Consider the following 7,830-nt stretch of genomic DNA (forward strand, 5'->3'; position numbering starts at 1 on the left):
AACCACTCTGCCTGTCAGCCTGCTCGCCCCCCAACTGCCCGCGCCGCTGGCCTGCTTGCCCCCAAATGCCCCCCATCAGCCTGATCACCCTCAACTGCCCCCCGTGCCAGTGTGCTTGCCCCCAACTGCCCCCCCCTGCTGGCCTGCTCACTCTAAACTGCTCCCCACCACTGTCCTGATCACCTCCAACTGACCCCCACTGACATCCTAGTTTGCCCCCAACTGGCGCCCCTGCTGGTCTGTTTACCCTCAACAGCCTTGCCCCCCACCAGCCTGATCACTCACAACTGCCGTCCCATCCTGGCCTGATCACCCACAACTGCCCTCCCCTCTTGGCCTCTAACCACCTCTACTCGGCCCTGCCACCATGGCTTTGTCCAGAAGAACATCAGGAAGGTCTCCTGGAAGGTCTCCCAGTCTAATTACCCTTTTATTAGTATAGAGGCCTGGTGCACGGGTGGGGGCCAGCTGGTTTGCCCTGAAGGGTGTCCTGGATCAAGGTGGGGGTTCCCTTGGGGTGTGGGGCGGCCTGGGCAAGGGGCCTGCGGTGGTTTGCAGGCCAGCCACGCCCCCATGGGGTGAGGATCCCTGCTTGGGGGGGCGTGGCCAGCCTGGGTGAGGGGCTGAAGGCTGTTTTCAAGCTGGCCACACCTCCTTCAGGGTGGGGGTCCCCGCTGGGGTCCCTGGCCAGCCTGGCTGATGGCTGTTTGCAGGTTGGCCACACCCTCCAGCGACCCAAGTTCCCAGCCCCTCCTGTTTTTCTTTTCTTTTTTTTTTTTCAGCACCTCCTTGAGCAGAGGCCAGGCCGGCTGTTAGCCTGGGTTGCCCTCGGCAACCCATGCTACCAGCCCCTCCTTGAGCGGAGGCCAGGGCTGGCTTGAAGCAGGTATTGGGTTTTATTTATCTTCTACTAGTGACCCTGTGCATGAATTCATGCACATTAAAAGGGGATTAAATAGAGGAAATAATTTAATATTGCTATTTGCTCTTTCTCTATAATAGAAGTGTAGGAGATAAAAGAAAATTAGTAAAATGTATGAAAACCTTCCTCTTGTCAGAGTCTGGGGCTCACCACAGGACCCAGAGTCAAGTCCCTGCCACCCACATGCACCTCAAAATCACGTGAGACCCAGACCCTGCCGGCCCTCCCCCATTGGGCTAGATCCAGACCTGGCCAGTCCCACCCTTGTCAAGCCCTGCCGGGCAGGGGGCATAACCTCAGGTTCCCTGGCCCAGCACCAGGACGGGGGGCATGGCCTGAGGTCCCCCAGCCCAGAATGGGGGGGGGCGTGCCTTAAGGTCCTCTGTCAAGCCCCACTGGGTGGGGGGCATGGCCTGAGGTCCCCCGTAAAGCCCTGCCAGGTAGGGGGGCACAGCCTCAGGTCCCCCAGCCCAGCACCAGGAGGGGGGCGCAACCTCAGGTCCCCCGTCAAGCCCCACCAGCAGGGGGCACCGCCCCAGGACCCCTATCAAGCCCCGCTGGGTGAGAGACATGGCCTGAGGCCCCCTGTCAAGCCCAGCCTGGCAGGGGGGTGCAGCCTCAGGTCCCCTGGCCCGGTGCTGGGGCGGGGGGCGCATCCTGAGGTCCTCTGTCGAGCCCTGCTGGGCGGGGGGGTGCGGTCTGAGGTCCCCTGTCAAGCCTCACCTGATGGGGGGTGCGGCCTGAGGTCCCCTAGCCCAGCACCAGGACGGGAAGCGCACCTTGAGATCCCCTGTCAAGCTCCACCAGGTGGGGGGCATGGCCTGAGGTCCCCCGGCCTGGCACTGGGGCGGGGGGCAGCTTGAGGTCCCCTAGCCCAGCACCAGGATGGGAAGTGCACCTTGAGGTCCCCTGTCAAGCCCTGCCAGGTGGAGGACTCGGCCTGAGGTCCCCTGTCAAGCCCCATGGGGGCAGGGGAGGGCATAGCCTCAGGTCCCTGCTGATTGCTTGTTAAGGCTCCTTATGGGAACTTGGCCTCAGCTGTGGGTGCAGCCATCTTTTGATGGAGTGATCATCAATTTGCATATTCCCTCTTTATTATATAGGATAATTGAAACTTTGTAGCCTTGAGCGGAGGCCAGGGTCGGCTAGGGCGGGCGGGAAGCTTGGCTTTCTCCATTGCCAGGGCAACCCAAGTCTCTTGCTCACTCCATCTCCAGGGCCGCTGCCATCTTGGTTGGGTTAATTTGCATACTCACTCTTGATTGGCTGGTGGGCGTGGCTGGTGGGTGTAGCGGAGGTACAGTTGATTTGCATATTTCTCTTTTATTCGTGTAGATATTCAGCAGTTATGGCCATTGTGTGTAACTTCTAAGTACTGTAGTCTCTGGGTGTTGGGGGTGGCAGGGGTGGGGGTGCAGTGCATTTCCATCCTGGTAAACCCTTCATAGTACTCAGTTCTGTATTGCTCAGTAAGCATTACTCTTACTTAAAAAAAAAAAAAAGAAAGAGGGAGGTCCAGGCTACCCGGCCTGTGGCTCTGTGGCGGGTATGCAGGGCTGGCCAGTCATTGCTCTGCAGAGGGAGGCCCAGGCCAGCCAAGTGATTGCACCCCACGCCTGTCACTTGCAGAGGGAGGCAACTGGTGGCAGGGGGGCTGGGGGCAGCACTGCACAGATGGCAAGCAGTGACAGCAGTGGGGGCGGGGCCAGTTGCCAGCAGCCGGGGGAAGAAAAGCCCCAATAGGCCCTGATCTTAGGCCAGGCCTAGGGACTCTACCCGAGGGGTTCTGGGTTGCGAGAGGGTGCAGGCCGAGCGAGGCACCCCTTCCCCCCCCCCCCCCCCCCCCCCCCCGCCGCACCGAGTGCATGAATTTTCGTGCACTGGGCTTTTAGTTTCATATAAATGGGATCATATAACATGTAATCTTTTGTACTTGGCTTCTTTAATTTAGTATCTGTTTAAAGTTCATTCATGTAGTCTGTATCTGTATTTTATACTTTTTTTGTTGGTATTTATGGATATACCACATTTTGTTTATCCCTTCACCAGCTGACACGTATTTGGGCTCGCTCCACTTTTTGACTATTAGGAGTAATGCTATTATAAACATTACGGTGTGAATCTTTTTTTTTTTAAAATAAATCTTTATTCAGATTATTACAATTGTTTCTCCTTTTTCCCCCCATAGCTCCCCTCCACCCGGTTCCCACCCCACCTTCTGCCCTTACCTCCCCCCCTCCACTGTCCTCATCCATAGGTGTATGATTTTTGTCCAGTCTCTTTCTGAACCCCCCCATACCCCTTTCCCCCTGAGAATTATCAGTCCACTCCCTTTCTATACCCCTGATTCTATTATATTCACCAGTTTATTCTGTTCCTCAGGTTTTTAATTCACTTGATTTTTAGGTTCACTTGTTGATAGATATGTATTTGTTGTTTATAATTTTTATCTTTACTTTTTTCTTCTTCCTCTTCTTTAAGAATACCTTTCAGCATTTCATATAATACTGGTTTGGTGGTGATGAACTCCTTTAGCTTTTTCTTATCTGTGAAGCTCTTTATCTGCCCTTCAATTCTGAATGATAGCTTTGCTGGGTAGAGTAATCTTGGTTGTAGGTTCTTGCTATTCATCACTTTGAATATTTCTTGCCACTCCCGTCTGGCCTGCATAGTTTCTGTTGAGAAATCAGCTGATAATCGTATGGGTGCTCTCTTGTAGGTAACTAACTCTTTTTCTCTTGCTGCTTTTAATATTCTCTCTTTGTCTTTTGCCCTTGGCATTTTAATTATGATGTGTCTTGGTGTGGTCCTCTTTGGATTCCTTTTGTTTGAGGTTCTGTGCGCTTCCTGGACTTGTAAGTCTATTTCTTTCACCAGGTGGGGTAAGTTTTCAGTCATTATTTCTTCAAATAGGTTTTCAGTATCTTGCTCTCTGTCTTCTTCTGGCACCCCCATAATTCTGATGTTGGTACACTTGAAGTTGTCCCAGAGGCTTCTTACACAATCTTCAACTTCTTGGATTTTTTTTTTCTTTTTGCTTTTTCAGTTGAGTGTTTTTTGCTTCTTTGTATTTCAATTCTTTGACTTGATTCTTGTGTTCCTCTAGTCTGTTGTTGGGTCTCTGTATAATATTTTTTATTTCAGTCAGTGTATGTTTAATTTCTAGTTGGTCCTTTTTCATATCTTCGAGGGTCTCGTTATATTTATCGGCCTTTTCTAGGATATTCTTGAAAAGCCTTATAACTGTGGTTTTGAATTCTACATCCAGTCGTTTGTTTTCCTCCATTTCTTTCATTTGTGATCTGTTTCTTTGTTGCCGCATTTTCACTGCTTCCCTGAGTTGGTAGAGTAGCTTTGTGTGCTAGGTTTCCCATATGGCCCAGTGGGTCAGCCTCCCCAGTTAACCTGAGGTGGATACTCTTGGTGCACCCCTTTGTGGACTGTGTGTACAGCCTTGTTGTAGTTAAGTCTTGATTGTTGTTGGTATCACTGGGAGGAATTGACCTCCAGGCCAGTTGGCTGTGAGGATCAGCTGTGTCTACGCTGGGAGAAGCTTGGTGCTGGAGACAGCCTTATAGGATTAGACTTGCCAAATTGCAATAGCCTCTGTGCTCAGCTTGGATGGGGTGGAGTCTCAGGGTGGAGCAGACAGTCTTGGCTTCCTGTCAGCCTTGCCCTTGCGGGCGCCCGCCTCCAAACCTCTGCCTTCCCTGGCTCCCGAGTCTCCACCCGAGAGTCCAGATTCCCCCCGCAAGAGCGTGGGTCCCCAGGGGCTCGCCTGGAACTGGGGTTCAGTGCAGTCAGAACTGGGGCTCAGTGCAGTCAGGAGCTTCCGACTCCCTTCTGCTAGGGAAAGCCTGTGGCAACCTCCGCAGCCTTTGTGCACACTGGTGCGTGCGCCTCCAGACCCCTGTCCGCCAGGGCTCCCCTGGGTCTCCCCCGAGTCTCCGGGTGCCTTTCTCTCTACCTGACAGTCCAGACTCCCCCTGTATGAGCCTGGGTCCACGGGGTTTCGCCTGTAACTGGGGTTCAGTGCTGTCGGGGGCTTCTTTCCCGCTCCCGCCAGAGATAGTCAGCCAGGCTCTCAGCCGCCCTTCCTCTCTGCATGCACAAAGACCCTTTGCTGTACCTCTAATTCTCTGTGAGCTTTTCTTTTTCCTTCTAGTTGTAGAATTTCCACTCAGCCAGCTTTCCTGTGGTTCTGGATGGTGTCCGTTCTGTCTTTTAGTTGTAGTTTTGAAATTGTTGTGCGAGGCAGCAGTTTAGGTGCTTACCTATGCCGCCATCTTCTATCTGTCCCTACTGTGCAAATCTTTGTGTGAAAATGTATTTTATTACTTTTGAAGAGATATGTAGGAATAGAATTGCTGGTTCATATGAAAAATTTATATTTAACCTTCTAAGAAACTGAAAAGCTATTCCAAAGTGGCTGTACTTTTTCACATTTCCATCAGCGATGTATGAGAATTCCTGTTTCTTAACATTTTTGCCACTTGTTATTGTCTGTCTCTCTGATAATAACCATCCTGGTGGCTATGAAGTGGTAACTCGGTGGTTTTAATTTGCTTTTCTCTAATGACTAATGATGTTAAGCATCTTTTCATGTGCTTATAAGCCACTTATACATTATTTTGAGATATGTCTATTAATATCTTTTGCCCATTAAAAAATTGGATCTGCCGAAACCGGTTTGGCTCAGTGGATAGAGCGTCGGCCTGCGGACTGAAGGGTCCCGGGTTTGATTCCGGTCAAGGGCATGTACATTGGTTGCGGGCACATCCCCGGTGGGGGGTGTGCAGGAGGCAGCTGATCGATGTTTCTCTCACATCGATGTTTCTAGCTCTCTATCCCTCTCTCCTCCTCTCTGTAAAATATCAATAAATATATTTTAAAAAAAATTGGATCTTCTTGCCTTGACTGGTTTGGCTCAGTGGATAGAGCATCGGCTTGTGGACTGAAGGTTCCTGAGTTTGATTCCAGTCAAGGGCAAGTACCTCAGTTGTAGATTTAATCCCTGACCCTGGTCAGGGCATGTGTGGGAGACAACCAACCGATGTGTCTCTCTTACATCAATGTTTCTCTCTCTATCTCTCCCCCTCCCTTCCACTCTGTCTAAAAATCAATGGAAGGATATCCTCAGGTGAGAATTAACAACAATAACCAAAAAATTGGATCATCTTCTTATTGAGTTGTGAGAATTCTTTGTATATCCTGTATACATTTTTTTTCCATATGTGTGATTTATAAATATTTCCTCCAGTCTGTGGTTTGTCTTTTCAGTTTCTTAATGATTCCTTTTGAGTGCAAAGTTGTTTCTAAGAAACTTTTAATTTTGAAATAATTAAAGATCCACAGGACGTTGCAAAGATAGTATAGAGAGGTACTCTGTACACTTAACCCAGCTGCACTCCCAATTTTTGAATTTTTATTAAGTCCAATTTATCAATTTTTTTCTTTTATAGATCATACTTCCTGGTTGGGTCTGAAAAATCTTTGCCTAATCCAAGGTCTTAACAATTTCTCCTGTCTTATTCTAAAGTTTTATAGCTTTAGCTTACATTATTGTCACTGGTCCATTTTAAATTAATTTTTGTATAGTGTGAGATAAGGGTCTACGTTCATTCTTTTGGAATATGGATATCCAGTTGACCCAGGACCATTTGTTAAAAACTCTCCTTTCCATCAAGCTGTCTTTATAAAAAATCAATTGGCCATAAATATAAGGACTTATTACTAAACTTTCAAATCTGTCCCATTGATCTATGTTTACTCTTATGTGAGTACCAACAGTTCTGATAACTTATATTAAGTTTTAAGATTAGAAAATAAAAGTTTACCAACTTTGTTCTTTAAAAAATTTTTGGCTATTCTGTCTTTTTGATTTCCATGTGCATTTTAGGTACAGCTTGTCAATTATTTCTGCAAAAAATCCTGCTGGAATTTTGATGGAGATTGAGTTGAATCTATAGATCAATTTGGGGAGAACTGTCATCTTAACAATATTGAGTCTTCCAATCAGTGAACATGGTGTCTCTTCATTTATTTAGATCATATTTAATTTCCCTCAGAAATGTTTTAAAAACTTTATTGTACAAATCTTGCACTTCTTTTGCTAAATTTACTTTTATATTTATATATCTTTTTAGCACTATTGTGAATGGAATTGTCTTATATTTTCAGGTTGTTCATTCTCATATATAGAAATACAATTTATCTCCATATATTAATCTTGTATTCTGCAGCCCTGCTGACCTTGTTTAATTTTAATAGGGGTTTGTCTGCATGCACACATGTGTATTCTGATCTTCTACATACAGAATCATGTTGTCTTCAAATAAAGACAATTTTACTTCTTCCTTTCTAATCTAGATGCCTTTTCTTTTTCTTGTGATTGCATTGACTGGGACCTCCAGTACACTGAGTAGAAAAGCTGACATTCTTGCATTATTTTTTCACCATTAAGTATGATGTTAGTTGTAGGGTTTTCACAGATGCCCTTTATCACATTGAGAAAGTTCTCTTCTCTTTCAAGTTTGTTGACAATTTTTATTATGAATTGGCTTTTGTCAAATGCTTTCCTGTACCCATTGAGATAATTGTGTGGTTTTACCCTTTATTAATATGATATATTATATTAATTGATTTAGGAATATTAAAGCATTTGCATTCCTGGGTTGAATTCCACTTGCTCAGTGTGTATAATCCTTTTTCTATGTTGCAGGATCAATCTAACTTTTAAAAGTATTCTGACTTCAGAGGAAATGAGAAATTAGTCAGCTGAAGTGGTCTCTTTATAAAATTTTGATGGTTTTAATGATATTCTTAACAATTAGAAAATTCAAATGTCAGTATCTCTCATCATAACCCAAATGATTTAAAACACTTTTATTGAGTATAATCTATGTTCC

At 46.6% G+C, this 7,830-nt stretch overlaps 1 protein-coding gene across 2 annotated transcripts in view; it reads left to right on the forward strand.

Moving 5' to 3' along the window:
- LOC308234293 (testis-expressed protein 12) overlaps positions 1-7,830 on the forward strand; it is a 104,356-nt gene that overhangs the window by 65,971 nt on the left and 30,555 nt on the right. The window lies entirely within an intron of this gene.

The sequence above is a fragment of the Plecotus auritus genome, assembly GCF_963455305.1.
Source record: "Plecotus auritus genome assembly, chromosome: 9".
Lineage (NCBI taxonomy): Eukaryota > Metazoa > Chordata > Mammalia > Chiroptera > Vespertilionidae > Plecotus > Plecotus auritus.